Source organism: Geotrypetes seraphini, chromosome 12 (genome assembly GCF_902459505.1).
Source record: "Geotrypetes seraphini chromosome 12, aGeoSer1.1, whole genome shotgun sequence".
Classification (NCBI taxonomy): Eukaryota; Metazoa; Chordata; class Amphibia; order Gymnophiona; family Dermophiidae; genus Geotrypetes; species Geotrypetes seraphini.
The window spans coordinates 113,160,034-113,175,253 of NC_047095.1; the positions used below are offsets into that span (position 1 = coordinate 113,160,034).

Genomic DNA, 15,220 nt, shown 5'->3' on the forward strand with positions numbered 1-15,220 from the left:
CTCCAAGGATCAAGTTATGTGTGGAGAAGAGAGAGCTCTGGAAGATGAATTCTTCGAGTTCTTGTTTTGAGGTGTTCCATTTTCCTGGTGTGACGTAGCAGAGAAGGCAGTTCAGATTTCCTGTGAGAGTGTTGTCAGAAAGTTGGCAGGCTAGAAGGTCTAGGTGAGGGGTGGAGTGCTTGGCTAGGACTTTTAGGTTGAGGTTGTTTTTTACTAGGATTGCTAGTCCTCCTTCTCGTCTGTTTTCTCGACATACTAGCTCTAGTTTGTGTCTGTTGGGGCAGAATTCGGTAATGTGTGGGTCTGAATCTGAGGTGAGCCAGGTTTAAGCTAGGAAGAGGCAGCCTAAATTATCTTCAATTAGCCAATCCTTGATTAGTTCTGCCTTTGGGCTGATAGATCTTATATTCATGTATGCGCATGCTATTGATGTGAATTTTGTGTGGTAGAGGGGAGTAATGGTTGGGTTGAGGAAGGTTCTTGGTGGTGTTTGGCATTTTTGTATGTTTGTCTTAGGCTTTGTTGGTGGTCTTTTTCCCCAGATTGTGGGAATGCTTTCGTGGCTGGACAGTGGACACGGAATCAGAGTTCTAGGGATGTGGAGTTTCCTAGGTGGTTGAGCTGGCAGTCATGGATGCTAAGTTTCACATGGAGGAGTCTCTGGCAAAAAACATCAAGAAGGGAGATAAATCCTTCTTTAGGTATATCAGTGACAGAAGTAAAAACTCAGGCGGGATTGTCAATAAGAACATTAGCCTCTTATCCTAGCAGCAGCCCTTTCTTCTACAATTCTACCACAGTGACTTTTTCCTCTTCCTCATGTAGCCTTCTGCTTTAGAATAATGAGTGGCTTACTTTGCATATCATAGCTGGGATATCATCTCATCTCATCTAGCTACAGTTGCATAACATTACACTCGCATCTGCCTTGGCCTGCTCCCAGGCCTCCCCCTCAGCAGCCACCTCCTCCCGGGCCTCCGCCTCTGCCGCTGCCTCCTCGGCCAGAGCCTCCCTGGCCTCTTCCTCCTCGGCCTTCATGGCCTCCTCATCACCGGCTCCTGGACTGTCAGGGGGTATTAGCGCAGCTGCTGCTTCATCTAGACAGGAAGGAAGCAGGATACCATCAGGTAGGTGAAGTACAGTTTTGAACATTATGATGGTATACTTTGGTTTTATTATGTTAAAGCTTGCAGTCCTGCAATAATGATAACAAATCAGTAAAAAAAACATTTGTATATATAGGGACGTCTATCTGGCGTCTATAGGGGGTTTGGGAATGCATGCCTAACACATGCCTAAGAGATGTTCAGCGCCTTAACTACGTCTATCCGATGCCTAAGTAACGCTGATTGCCATTTGTGCCACAAGGACGTCTAAAGCATGCCTAAAACTAGACTTAGTTTATAGAATCGGGGTCTAAATGCTTTGATGCTACTCCAATGCTCATAGAATTTATATAATTTTCCCTTCTGTCCATAAATCTGTTGCTTAATAAGAATATTCTGTTCCCTTCTCTTGAGGTATTTTTCTAAAATGATAAGCCATGAAAATGAATCAATTCTTGGCTGCTTGGGTTTTTTGATCTGCTCGGGTTCTTCCCTAATACATTAAGATTTATGGAGACTTCCAGACAACATTCATATATCTGATTATTGTAAAATAATGAATTCATTTTTATCTATTTAAAAATATTGCATGCTCAGAGTCCAATCAAACAGCTACATATTGTTAGATAGCCAGCAGGTCACATCCTGATGTTTCCATCCCTTCATCTGCAGAGCTTCATTTATCAAGTACTAGATGATGACCCGGCGTTGCACGGGTATTTAATTATAGCAATAACACTGTAAATGGATTCAAATAAAGATACTTTATAGTGGTGAATGAAATTATTGTTTTACAGCTTAATAAAAAGTACAATATTCAAATTATAATGTGAAATATTTGACAAAATGAATACAATACAACTAATGCAAAACGTGATTATAAACAACATTTTTAGTTTCACCTCCAGGAGCAAGAACATATAAATTGTTGGGTGAACCCACCCTTGAGCAAGCAACATAGAGTTGTGGGCCGAGAGACCCCCAGAACATACCACCCCAGGTAGTGAGGGATCTGCATAACAAGTTTCGTTCAAATCGGTCAAGTCGTTTTTGAATTACTGTGAGAATGGCAGCTTTTTACATTTTTTCCATTGACATGAATGGGTGAAATCTGATTTTCTGTTTGTAGCTCCGCCCACGTGTGCAGGAGGGCCGCGAGACCCCCAGAACATATCACCCCAGGTAGTGAGGGATCTGCATACCAAGTTTCGCTCAAATCGGTCAAGCCGTTTGTGAATTACTGTGAGAATGGCAGCTTTTTACATTTTTTCCATTGACATGAATGGGTGAAATCCGATTTTCTGTTTGTAGCTCCGCCCACGTGTGCAGGGGGGTCGCAAGACCCCAATAACATATCACCCCAGGCAGTGAGGGATCTGCATACCAAGTTTCGTCCAAATTGGTCACAGTGAGAATGGCAGCTTTTTACATTTTTTCCATTGACATGAATGGGTGAAATCTGATGTTCTGTTTGTAGCTCCGCCCATGTGTGCAGGTGGGCCGCAAGACCCCCAGAACATATCACCCCAGGTAGTTGGAATTACTGTGAGAATGGCAGTTTTTTACATTTTTTCCATTGACATGAATGGGTGAAATCTGATTTTCTGTTTTTAGCTCCATCCATGTGTGCAGGTGGGCTGCGAGACCCCCAGAACATATCACCCCAGGTAGTGAGGGATCAGCATACCAAGTTTAGTTCAAATCGGTCCCACAGCTTTTTACATTTTTCCCATTGACTTGAATGGGTGAAATCTGAAGTTATGTTTGTAGCTCCGCCCACGTGTGCAGTTGGGCCGCGAGACCCCCAGAACATATCATCCCGGGTAGTGAGGGATCCGCATACCAAGTTTCGTTCAAATCGGGCAAGCCGTTTTTGCGTTGGCAGCTGTTTTACATTTTTTCCATTGACATGAATGGGTGAAATCTGATTTTCTGTTTGTAGCTCCGCCCAGGTGTGCAGGTTGGCCGCGATACCCCCAGAACATATCACCCCAGGTAGTGAGGGATTTGCATACCAAGTTTCGTTCAAATCGGGCAAGCCGTTTTTGCGTTGGCAGCTGTTTTACATTTTTTCCATTGACATGAATGGGTGAAATCTGATTTTATGTTTGTAGCTCCGCCCACATGTGCAGGTGGGCCGTGAGACCCCCAGAACATATCACCCCAGGTAGTGAGGGATCCGCATACCAAGTTTCGTTCAAATCGGGCAAGCCGGTTTTGCGGAGGCAGTTTTTACATTTTTTCCATTGACATGAATGGGTGAAATCCGATTATCTGTTTGTAGCTCCGCCCACGTGTGCAGGTGGGCCGCGAGACCCCCAGAACTTATCATCCCGGGTAGTGAGGGATCTGCATCAGTGTTCCCTCTAAGCGGGCGGGTGTTGTGAGCAAACTTTTTTCACTGTGAGCTAAAAATATCGGGCGCCAGCAAGTTATGAGCCAAATAAATATGTTGTCAAAGTTGCTGATACATGAGGACGAGGTATTCAAAGGAATTTTAGGCCTACACGCTAAATTAAATAACGTTAAATAATATTTTTAAGAACACAGAAATTGGGAATTTACCCAGTTAACTATTAAGTTATTTGGGCAAATTCCTTTGAAAACTGTGGTAATACTGCCTCCACTTTGCTAAATTTAAAATAAAATCATTTTTCCTACCTTGTCTGGTGATTTCTGGTTGCACTTTCTTCTTCTGACTGTGCATCCAATCTTTCTTCCCTTCTATCAGCCTGTATGCTTTCTCTCCTCCACACCTCATTCCCTCCCCCAACTTTTTCTTCCTCTCTCCCTGACCTTTCTTTCTTTTTTTCTGTTTCTCTTCTTTCCTTCTGTTTCCCTGCCTGCCCCCTTTCTTTCTTTCTCCCAGCCTCCTGTCCAGCAGTAACTCTCTTCCCTTCCTCCCCTCCCAGCAGCATCTCTCCGTCTCCCTCTCCAGTAGCAGCTGTCCCTTTTTTTATCTTGCCCAGCAGCTTCCCAGATTCCTTTCCCTCCTCCCCTCCCAGAAGCATCTCTCCTTCTTCTCCCTCTCCAGTAGCAGCTGTCCCTTTTTTTTCCTGGCCCAGCAGCTTCCCAGATTCCTTTCCCTCCTCCCCTCCCAGATGCATCTCTCCTTCTCCTTCTCCCTCTCCAGTAGCAGCTGTCCCTTTTTTTCCTTGCCCAGCAGCTTCCCAGATTCCTATCCCTCCTCCCCTCCCAGAAGCATCTCTCCTTCTCCCTTTCCAGTAGCAGCTGTCCCTTTTTTCCCCTGCCCAGCAGCTTCCCAGACTGATAGTGGTTTTCTCCCCTCCCAGCAGCTCTTCTTACTTCCCAGCGCAGCGATTCACGAAGGCAGCCTCGGGTCCTTTGTTGTGTCGCGCCGCCTCTGAGGAAAGAGGAAGTTGCATCATCAGAGGCAGCCGCGACTCAGCAAAAGCCCCGAGGCTGCCTTCGTGAATCGCTGCGCTGGGAAGTAAAGGAGAGCTGCAGAGAGGGGAGAAAGCCACTGTCGGAGGCTCCCCAAGATCTCTCCGGCCCAGCGCACGCTTCCGATGCTGATCTTGCCGGTCCTGCGCGGACCGGCAGGAAGTTCAAATGAGTCAATCTTGCCGGTCCTGCGCGGACCGGCAAAAATTTCCTGCGGACCGGTACCGGTGCGCTGTGACGAGAAACTTGTGCGCTGCGATGCAATATTTTGTGCGCCAGCGCACGCCAGCGCAGCTTAGCGGGAACACTGATCTGCATACCAAGTTTCGTTCAAATCGGTCAAGCTGTTTTTGCGTGATCGCGGCACATACATACATACATCCGATTTTATATATATAGATTATGTTTCTATCTATTAAGCATATTTATAAAATCAATAGGCATCTATGTGTTTTTTTCCCAGAATTAGTCCCACTCGCAAATGCTCACAAAACCTTCTTAAATACACAAATGCCTATGTACAAATTCACACCAGACCCAAAAAAAAGGTAAATGTATCTGCATACTCAAAGCTGAGAACTTTTCAGTACCCCCTCATATTTGCAACTCCATGCAAAAATTAAAGGAGGCATTTGGGGGATTCTGCACTTACTCCAAGAACATAATGGTACAATTCATTTTGGCCAGTTCATCACAGGACATTTCATCTTAGCCATGCTTAATTGTCCCCATTGCTGGGGAGAGCTGGATTGCATTATGGTCAGGGAGGAGATTTTGGGGGGTGTGATGAGGCTTCATCCAAAAACACTGCTGGATCACAGTCAAGGTGCTGGAGGGACAGTTGCCAGATCATGAGCAAGGAGGAGTTTGGTCCCCCTGCTCCAGATGTTGTCACAGAGTCCCTTTTTCCCAAAGCCACAATACACACAATCTGCCTTCAGCTCCTTAAGGATAGGAAAGTGCTAGCCCTTCTGCACACCCCATGAAATTAATGGGCCAACACATGTTTCTTTTCTTTGTCCCATGCCAGGATTAGGGGTGTGGCTTCCTCCAGTGTAACTGTCCTAAGCCGTCCTGCCGTTCTTCTAGCTTTTGAGGAGCCTTTCCAACTACCCTTTCATCAAAGCCATAATCAGGGAAGGGGTAAAACGTGGACCTCACGGACCTAATGGACCTCACGGATCTAAACCCGTACGGCCTTAAAAATCTGAGGTCCGTGTCGGTCCATGTCCGTGGTGCTTGTAGTTGCTGTTGCTGACAGATCTTGATGAGATTTTTGCACTACTTTGGCTCGGCCCAATTTTAGATCATTTACCCACCTCCATCCCACTACCTTCCGGCCCCACTCTTCAGCTTGAGTTTTCAAGTAAAGTCCTAGGCATCGTCATAGACTCCTCTCTCTCCTTCAATGATCACCTCAACTCCCTGGTTTATAAAATGCTTCTTTAGCCTTCATATGTTGAGGAAAGTGAGATCCTTCTTTCATCATTCTCGTTTTGCCGTCCTCGTTCAATCCACCATCCTCTCTAGACTGGACTACTGCAACTCCATCTATATAAGCCTAACTAAGAAAAACCTCCATAGACTTCAGCTAATTCAGAACGCCGCGGCCAAGCTTATTTTCGCAAAAGGTACGTTCGATCACGTCTCCCCACTCCTCTCCAAGCTTCACTGGCTCCCAGTATACTCCAGAATCCTCTATAAATGTGCCTGCATAGCATTCAAGATCCTACATGGCGTCCTTCCTCCCGTTATCCCATTCTTTTGGAATTCCTCAAACCCACACACCACTAGACTCTCCCAAAAAATGAAACTATCTTCCCCCTCTATAAAAGGTATATCCCGCGCAGGAAAACTTGGAACATCCCTCCCCTTTAGAACCACAGAACTCTGGAACAACCTCTCATCCCCGCTCAGAAATTCAAGTTCCTTCCAATCCTTTCGCAAACACTTGAAAACTTGGCTCTTTTCAAAAATCTAATCACCTCCTGTTTTCTAGTACCCTGTCCCTCTCTATCTTCTTAGCCCTCTCCTATCCCTTCATTGTAGTTCCTTTCCTCTTAACTTCTGTAAACCGTGCCGAGCTCTGCGCTGCGGAGATGGTGCGGTATACAAACCTAAGGTTTAGTTTAGTTTACTTTAGTATCCTGCCAGAGCTGGTGTTAGACCGCAAACGTGAGCTAGGATTTAATAGAGAGAGGAAAAGTCCTTTTTGTTTTGTTTCTTTATTTTATTTACACCACAGCGCCAGTGTGGTTAGGAGAAGCCAAAGGGGGGTGAAAAAGCTATGAAATAAACCCACCAGGATATTTGAAAAAAACACCCAATTGGGCAGGAAAATCGAATAAAAAAAACAATTCAATAGGCTGAATCGAAATTTTTTTTCCTGAATCTGGCAGCACTAGTTTGCGCTACTGTCTTAGACTTTAGGACCTGGGATTGGGGAGAGATGGCATCCTCAGTATTTTATAATGCAAGTGAAATGAGGATTTGGTCAGACTTTTTGAAGGGACTGCAGAAGAAAAATATTGTATAGGCCGGGGACATGAGACAGCAGGAAACGGGAACTTTTCTTCCTTCTGTTTTTGTAAATGGCAAGGCTGAGGATGTCAGAGAATTCAGTTAAAATATGTGCTTTATAAGAAAGTATAATAATGTGTTTTATAAAGTTTATAAGCATTGCTGGCCTACCCGGTGAGGTGTTCCTAGTGGTGGTGGTGGTGGTGGCACCGTGTCAATGTGTTGAGAGGAAGAGGTGATCTGGGAAATTCTGTTGAGCAAACTCCTTGCCCATTTCCACCCCCCAGTTAGTCCACTCCACTCAACTGTTTCACACATTGAGTGGGTCTTGGGTGTTGTGCCTGGGTAGTTGTTTTGGGATCTCTTCCAGTGGTTTTCTTGATTACATGTACTGTAATGCTACTGGAAATGTCCAGTCTTCTAACTTGTAATCCGCTTAGAACCGCAAGGCACAAGCGGAATAGAAATCACTAATGTAATGTAATGTAATGTAATGTTTGTCAGTATCTCCTTGTGGTCCAAGGAAGGAAACTTTGTTAACCTTAGCATTGATCTTCAGAATACGTTTGCAACAGCACTGCTTGTGTGGCATTAGGCTATGTAGTGATCATAAGAAAAAACCAGACCTTTGCACATTTTTGCACAATATGGTATGGTATGAGGAGAATCACATTTCCTGCACAGCTAAGTCCATGTGAAGTTACCTTGTGCTGTATTTGACATCTAGCAAGGTCTCTGTTTGGAAGGAAAGATCTAAGCTTAAAAATGAAGTGGCCAGAAGTTATGGTAAAAGCAGATAGTGTAGCTGGTTTAAAGAAAGATTTGGACAAATTCCTGGAGGAAAAGTCCATAGTCTGTTATTAAGACATAGGGGAAGTGTCTGCTTGCCCTGGATCAGTAGCATGGAAGGTTGCTACTCTTTGGGTTTTGACCAGGTATTAGTGACCTGGATTGGCTACCATGAGAATGGGCTACTGGGCATGATGGACCATTGGTCTGACCCAGTTAGGCTATTCTTATGTTATGTTCTCATCTGTAGGGGCCTTTGTTTTCATTTCTTATTTTAATGTATTTTTTTCTGGGAACTTATCAGTTTTTTTATAATGGGAACAAAAATGGAAGAGAATTAATGTGTGTGGAATGGGGGTAACTAATTTCTTCAGCTAAATAATTCAATCCACCTCAACCAGACATAGGAGAACTCACACACCATTCACACACCCTCCAACCAAAAACGTCAAAAGAAAAAAATTGTTTGACAACCTCCTAGGCATTCGAGCTGCAACACTCGACCCCCAACTCTAAAACCTATTGACCTCGACCATAGACTACAAAACCTTCAAAAAAAAATAAAAAACCTTCTATTCAAAAAACACATAAAACCGAACTAACACAATCAGAACTGTCCCAAGCATCACCTGCAACTACTCCATATGTACTTCTGATGTCATGACAATTCAGACATAATTTATGTTATGTTATGTTTGCAATAATGGTTACATATATGAGGTTCAATAAAATAAAATTTTCACTGCCTGTTTCTATTCTGACCATTTATTCCGTTTCATGGTTATTACAAAAAATATTTTTTTTACATAGGGGGTGGGGGTTTCAAAATGATGGGCCCCGGGTGCCACATACCCTAAGTATGCCACTGGCATTTTTTAGCACAGGGAGCTGCGCTGAATGCCCTGCGCTGAATGCTCTCGATGCTAATAGGCTCCATGCGTTAAAAAACACTATTGCAGTTTAGTAAAAGGGGGCCATAGTGCAAAATATAGACAGCAGATAAAAACTCTCAAAACGGACACATTTTGATCACCAAATTGAAAATAAAATTATTTTTCCTACCTTTGTTGTATGGTGATTTCATGATTCTCTGGTTGCACTTTCTTCTTCTTCTTCTGTGCATGCAATATTTCTTCCCTTCTTTCAGCCTCCTGTATGCTTCCTCTCCTCCAGACCTCATTCCCTCCCCCAACTTTTTCTTCTTCTCACCCTGCCCTCCTCCCCTTTCTTTCTTTCTGTCTCCATGCCCCCTTTCTTTCTGTCTCCTTGCCCCCCTTTATTTCTGTATGTCTGTCTTTCTCTCTCCATTCCCTTTCTGTCTGACTCCCTATCTTTCTCTCTCCATGCCTTTTCTGTCTGTCTCCCTCCATGCCTTTTCCATCTGTGTCCCTGTCTTTCTTTCTCCATGCCTTTTCTGTCTGTCTCCCTGTCTTTCTCTCTCCATACCCCTTCTGTCTGTCTCCCTGTCTATCTTTCTGTCTCCCTGCCCTCCCCCAAGCCACTGCCGCCATTGGAGAGGAAGTTCCGGGCCAGCCAGGCAACGATTGGCTAGCCCGTAACTTTTTCTATGACGTCAGAATTCATGTTGAGTGAGGAACGTTGGTCGACCCGATGCTTCAGTGTCTTCTTTACAGGTAGAACGGAAGGCAACGTGAGTCTATCATGGAGCCCGGGATGGGCTCCTTGATCAACTCACATTGCCTTCGTAATCTACTGGTCGATCACGATCAACCTTTTGGGCACCCCTGCTTTAAGAGAACAGAAAATCTAAATTAAAAAAGGGGCTAGTTTTCAAAATGTTTAGCAAACAGGAAAGACTTCAGAGCTTTCCAGAAGTGAAAGAAGGATCTCAAACTTCATAGTATAAGCGGTAAGTTATTCCATAGCTTAGTCATTTTGAAAACGAAAAAGTAACTGAATCTCCTGATAGATCTATTATTACCCCTAAGGGAAGGAAATAAAAGTTTCTTGCAAGATGAGATCTATGGGCATTCCAATCTAAAGGAACCAGAGAAGTGAAAATGCCAAATTGGATCTTGAAAGCAAAGCAGATACATTTAATCACTAGAAACTGGGAGCATTTAAATTTTACCTTTTGATGGGAAACACTTTGCTTATACTACAGCTATGAAAGAATGTTGGCGGAACAATCTGGGAAAAGTAAAAATTTTAAAGAAATTTGGAGTCCCTTGGAGTCTTTTGTTAAGCAAATAAATGATTCATAATTCACTAGATTAAGTCTTGTTTGCACACATATCCAGGAAAGGAGGGGGAAGGGATGGGAATTTGTTACAGTAATTTGCAAGTATGTAAGTGCTGTTTATTGAATTCTTTGAATGCATACTGTTTGCACTTTTTGTATGCTTAGAAAATCGATAAAGATTTAAAAAAAAGAATTATGGGATGCATAGGAAGCCAATGTAATTCTTTAAGCAAAGGAGTTACATGGTCAAATTTACTTTTACCAAAGATAAGCTTAGCAGCAGATTGCATGTTTATTTTACATTATCTGAAACTGAATCTCATTACAGATATTTACCCAACAGCTACTACAACTTCCTGGCCTTCATCTTTGCAGTGGAGGAGATTAACAACAGCTCAAAGCTCTTACCCAATATTACACTGGGGTATCACCTTTATGACTCTTACAATAATCGACTCACACAACTTAGGGCAGCCATGAATATATTTTCTCAAAATGATGTGCCAAACTTTAATTATAACTGCAAAACATCTGGACCACTTGCAGCTATCATAGAAGGTCTCCAATCTGAGGAATCAACTCAAATATCAAATTTGATCTCAATATACCACTACCCACAAGTAAGGGGACAGCTACATTTTACTTAATTTCCTCTTCTATAATCCATTTCTACAGACCATCATCTTTAATAAAAGTGAATCCAAATTACAAACATATTACAAACATATTACAAACATATAAATGTTATAAGCTTCCAAAACAAAAGAATGGCAATTAAAGTTACATTTTTACTAGCACATCTACTTGCAAAGTCAATTGTATATGCTAAGGGGCTCATAATAAATATAAGGTAGAAAAAGTGGCCAAAGTTGGTATTTGGATGATCAACAAGACAGATCATTCAAGTACCAATAATTAAAACTGGTTTTAGACATATCTAAAACCAGCTTAGGTCTTTCTACTGCCCCTACGCCCAGAGTGAAAAGGGTCATTTTTGTAGGAGTGGATAAGGCAGGAGGTGGGCCGACCTAGACTTAGTCATCTCATGGCCATAACAAAAATGGTTCGACAGGTTGCCAGATGGAACTTATACGTTTTGACTTAGACTAATTCAATACAGGTATAAATTCAGAATCAGGCTGCTGAGCTGATTGTGGTTGCTGCAATCAGCTTAGCAGCCCAGAAAACTCATCCCCCCCATACCATTAACGATTGTGGCCTGGTCCGTTGAGTCTTACTTTATGCCCACCCTCCTATAGGACAAAATAACTTAACTTTATTGCAAAATGTAATATTTGATCATTGTACAACCTTTCCCTGCCCTCTGATCCTAGGGGATTTTAACATTCATTTTGAAGACCCATCAATCTCAATTACAAAGGACATGTTAACTTTTTTCAAAACTTTAAATCTATTAACACTTATCCATGATTCCACTCATGTGGCCAATCACACATTAGATATGATTCTTATTTTGAACCCCCATCCTTTTAATTACTCTGCACCATCAATCTCACCGGTACCTTGGTCAGATCACTATCTTATTTCTTTTAACCTTAACTTCCAACAAATCAAACCACACCAGCCAATACCTGAACATAAAAAGATCTCATTTAGAGATTTTTCAAAAATTGAACCATCTGATATTATGGCTACTTTTAATCCTATTAGCCCAAACTTTAACTCCTCCACACTTGACGAGCAATTACGAACCTGGGACTCCTCATTAAAGTCCCTCATAGATAATAAAGCACCTTTAATATCAAAAATATTTTCACCTCGCAAAATCTCAAACCCCTGGTACAAGGAAGAACTTTCCCTTTTAAAAAAACAACAAAGGTCACTAGAAAGAAAATGGCGACTTAATAAATCTTCCAGAAACCTACAATTATATAAAGAACAGGCTATCTTTTACAAAAAGAAAATTAACCAAGCAAAAAAAATTATTATAACAATAAAATCTCAAAAGCGAAAAACCTTGCGGTTTTATATTCTATCGTGAAATCCATTACCCCTATGTTAAAAAAAGACATTAATCAAAAATGTAATCTTACAGCACAAGAACTTGCCAATTATTTCTCAACCAAAATAAGTTCCGTTCGAAATACTTTCCAACAACTTCACAAATAAAAGCAATTTTTCATCTATTTCCACATCCAAGTGCTCCAAATTTTAAATTCCTACCATAAACAAAATAGAAACTCTTTTCCAGAGAACCAACCTAAAAAGTTCACGAGAGGAAATCATTCCTCCATTCTATCTCAAAATTTATTTTCCTGTTTTGGAACATTCATTCATTCTCTAGTTCAAAAAAGCCTTCTTACCGCCTCCGTCCCCCTCCCATGGAAAAAATCTATTATTATACCAATTTTGAAAGATCATAAAATTAGTTCAGACGAAATCTCCAATTATCGTCCCATCGCCAATATACCTTTCCTCGCCAAATTAACTGAAAGATAGGTTTTTGAGCAGGTTTCAGATTTCATTGAATCCACTAATGTCTTCCACCCTCATCAAACTGGTTTTCGGAAATTTTATAACACCGAGTACTCAATGATAGGCTTGACTAATAATATTCATTACTTTCTGGACCATCACAAATCAGTAATCCTATTTTCACTAGATCTAACTGCGGCCTTTGAAACAATCGACCATGATCTATTACTTAAACGATTGGAATCATTTGGTATCTAGGACAAAGTCCTAACCTGGTTTGTTTCATTTCTATCGAATCGCTCTTCTGTAGTTAGCTTCAATGATAAAAAGTCAAAAGTCTACTCCCTAAACTATGGTATCCCCCAAGGTTCTATTTTATCTCCTCTTCTGTTCAACATCTTCCTTTCTCCACTCTTAAGCATAGCACAATCATTAGGTTTTACACCTTTCACATACGCTAACGACATTCAATTTCTTCATTCTCTAGACCCTGAAAACAAAGAAGACATTACAGTTATCAACAATAAACTCGAAATTATAAAAAATTGGCTTAACATAAATAAACTAGCACTAAATATTAAGAAAACCAAATCAATGCTTTTTATGTGGAAAAGGGATATAACTAAGTACTCCTTTTTCTCTTAATAACTCCAAATTAGAATTGGTCCCCATTTTAAAAATTTTAGGCGTCATAATCGATGATAAACTTACATACCATGATCAAATCAGCAATATAGTTAAATTGTGTTTTTTTAAATTACGTTTAATTCATTCAGTATCTAAATTCCTGGAGCCTAAATCCATAAACATTTTAATACATTCCTTGGTAATTTCCAAAATTGACTATTGTAACTCTCTTCTTCTCAATGTTTCACAAAAGGAAAAAAGAAGGCTCCAACTAATTCAAAATACGGCCGTCAAACTGATCCACGATGCGAAGAAATACGATCATGTTACTCCCCTGTTGATTATATCCCATTGGCTCCCTGTCAGCCATCGCATCACTTTAAAATACTATTCTCAGTTTCTAAAACTTTGAGTTATAAGGAGCCTCAATTCATAACCAGGATGTTAATACCATATAATTCCCCATGATCTCTCCGTTCGACTTCCCATAATCTTCTTTCCATTCCCTCTCTGAAAATCATAGGCACCAGTGGCACGACATGTTCTCGGTTATTGCCCCTCAACTATGGAACCTTTTACCTCAATATATTAGAGAACTAAAAGACATCATCATTTTAAAAAAACCTTAAAAACTTACCTTTTCAATGATGCATTCGATCTTTTACTTTCCATTCAATAGTCTTTTTTCTTTTCATCTAATAATATATAAAGCCAATTTGGCATCAAATTTACCCTCCCTTTTGTTCATTCCATTAATGTTTTTCTTTCTTACTCAATTAGCATTGTAACTCTGCCCCTTTTTCCCTCACGACTCACGTTAGTTTTACCCCATACTGTCATTGTCACTTTGTTCATCAGCACCAGATATTTATTTGCATATTTCTTTTATTATATTGTACATCGCTTAGTATATTAAATAAGCGATTCATTAAATACAAATAAAACTTGAAACTTAAACATGATATTCTCATTTTAGTACACCCGGCTCTCTTTGGTTCTTATCTTTTTTGTTTCATTTGGGTCTTATCTGTTCCTCCCTTAAGACATTTGGTTTTAGATAAGTTATCTTAATGCTTCATGCTCACTTTTTATTTATACTTTTAGCATGTATCCCTCAGATATGATTCTGGTTTTTGGGTTTTATTCATGGTTCAATTAAGTAGTTTCAGCCCCATATATTTCATTCTAAGATAGTTTGCATGGTTAAGCCTTTTTATTTGGCTTGTTTTCATGTTTTAAATGCTGTTTTATTAAATAACACCGAGCAAGCTTCAAATCCCTATGGGAGAACCCCATTTCACAAGTTGCATCTTCAAGGGAATAATGCACCAGTAGCTCCATATTCAATAAGGCAAAAAGGCCATTTGAGTCTTAGCATTTCCTAGTCCTTTGGGGCTTTAACTGATGTCTTTTTCGCCACCTGTTGTTTTCTTGTTGAGGTTTTCTGTTACCTCTCAGCCTCCACAGCAACCCTTTCCAGAGTATCGTATTTTCACGCATATAATGCGCATACGCGTATAGCACGCGGGAACAACGCATTTATGTAAAAAAAATTCAAAATAGCACGCATACGCGTATACCGCGCATGCTGCTAAAACCTCCTCCCGCAACCCCCACTTACTCCCTCTTCTGGCCCTGCGAACCTGCATCTCCCCCCCGCTCACGTCACCCCCCTCCCCCACCACGATCCTACATCCCCCCAGCACCGCAAAGACATCGCTTACCCCGATTGGGCACCGGCACCAGCACCAATGCACAGAACATGCCAGTGCCAGTGCTAGATGATCCTTCCTCGCCTGGGCTGGGCTGGGCTGGGTTGGGCGGAGCGAGGGAGATCCTCCCTCTTCCCTGTGCTGGGCTGGACTGGGCTTTGAGCATTTGCGCATGATCAAAGCCTTCTGGTCTCGCTCTCTCCGAGATTATGAATCTCGGAGAGAGCGAGACCAGAAGGCTTTGAGCATGCGCAAATGCTCAAAGCCCAGTCCAGCCCAGCACAGGGAAGAGGGAAGATCTCCCTCGCACTGCCCAGCCCAGCTCAGCCTAGCCCAGCCCAGCCCAGGCGAGGGAGGATCTTCGGGCACTGGCACTGGCACATCCTGTGCCATTGTATCGAGCGATGGTGCGTCCACATCTT

The 15,220-nt window shown here is 41.8% G+C and overlaps 1 pseudogene; it reads left to right on the forward strand.

The window, feature by feature from the left end:
* The window catches only part of LOC117346310, a 71,108-nt pseudogene that overhangs the window by 16,048 nt on the left and 39,840 nt on the right, over positions 1 to 15,220 (forward strand).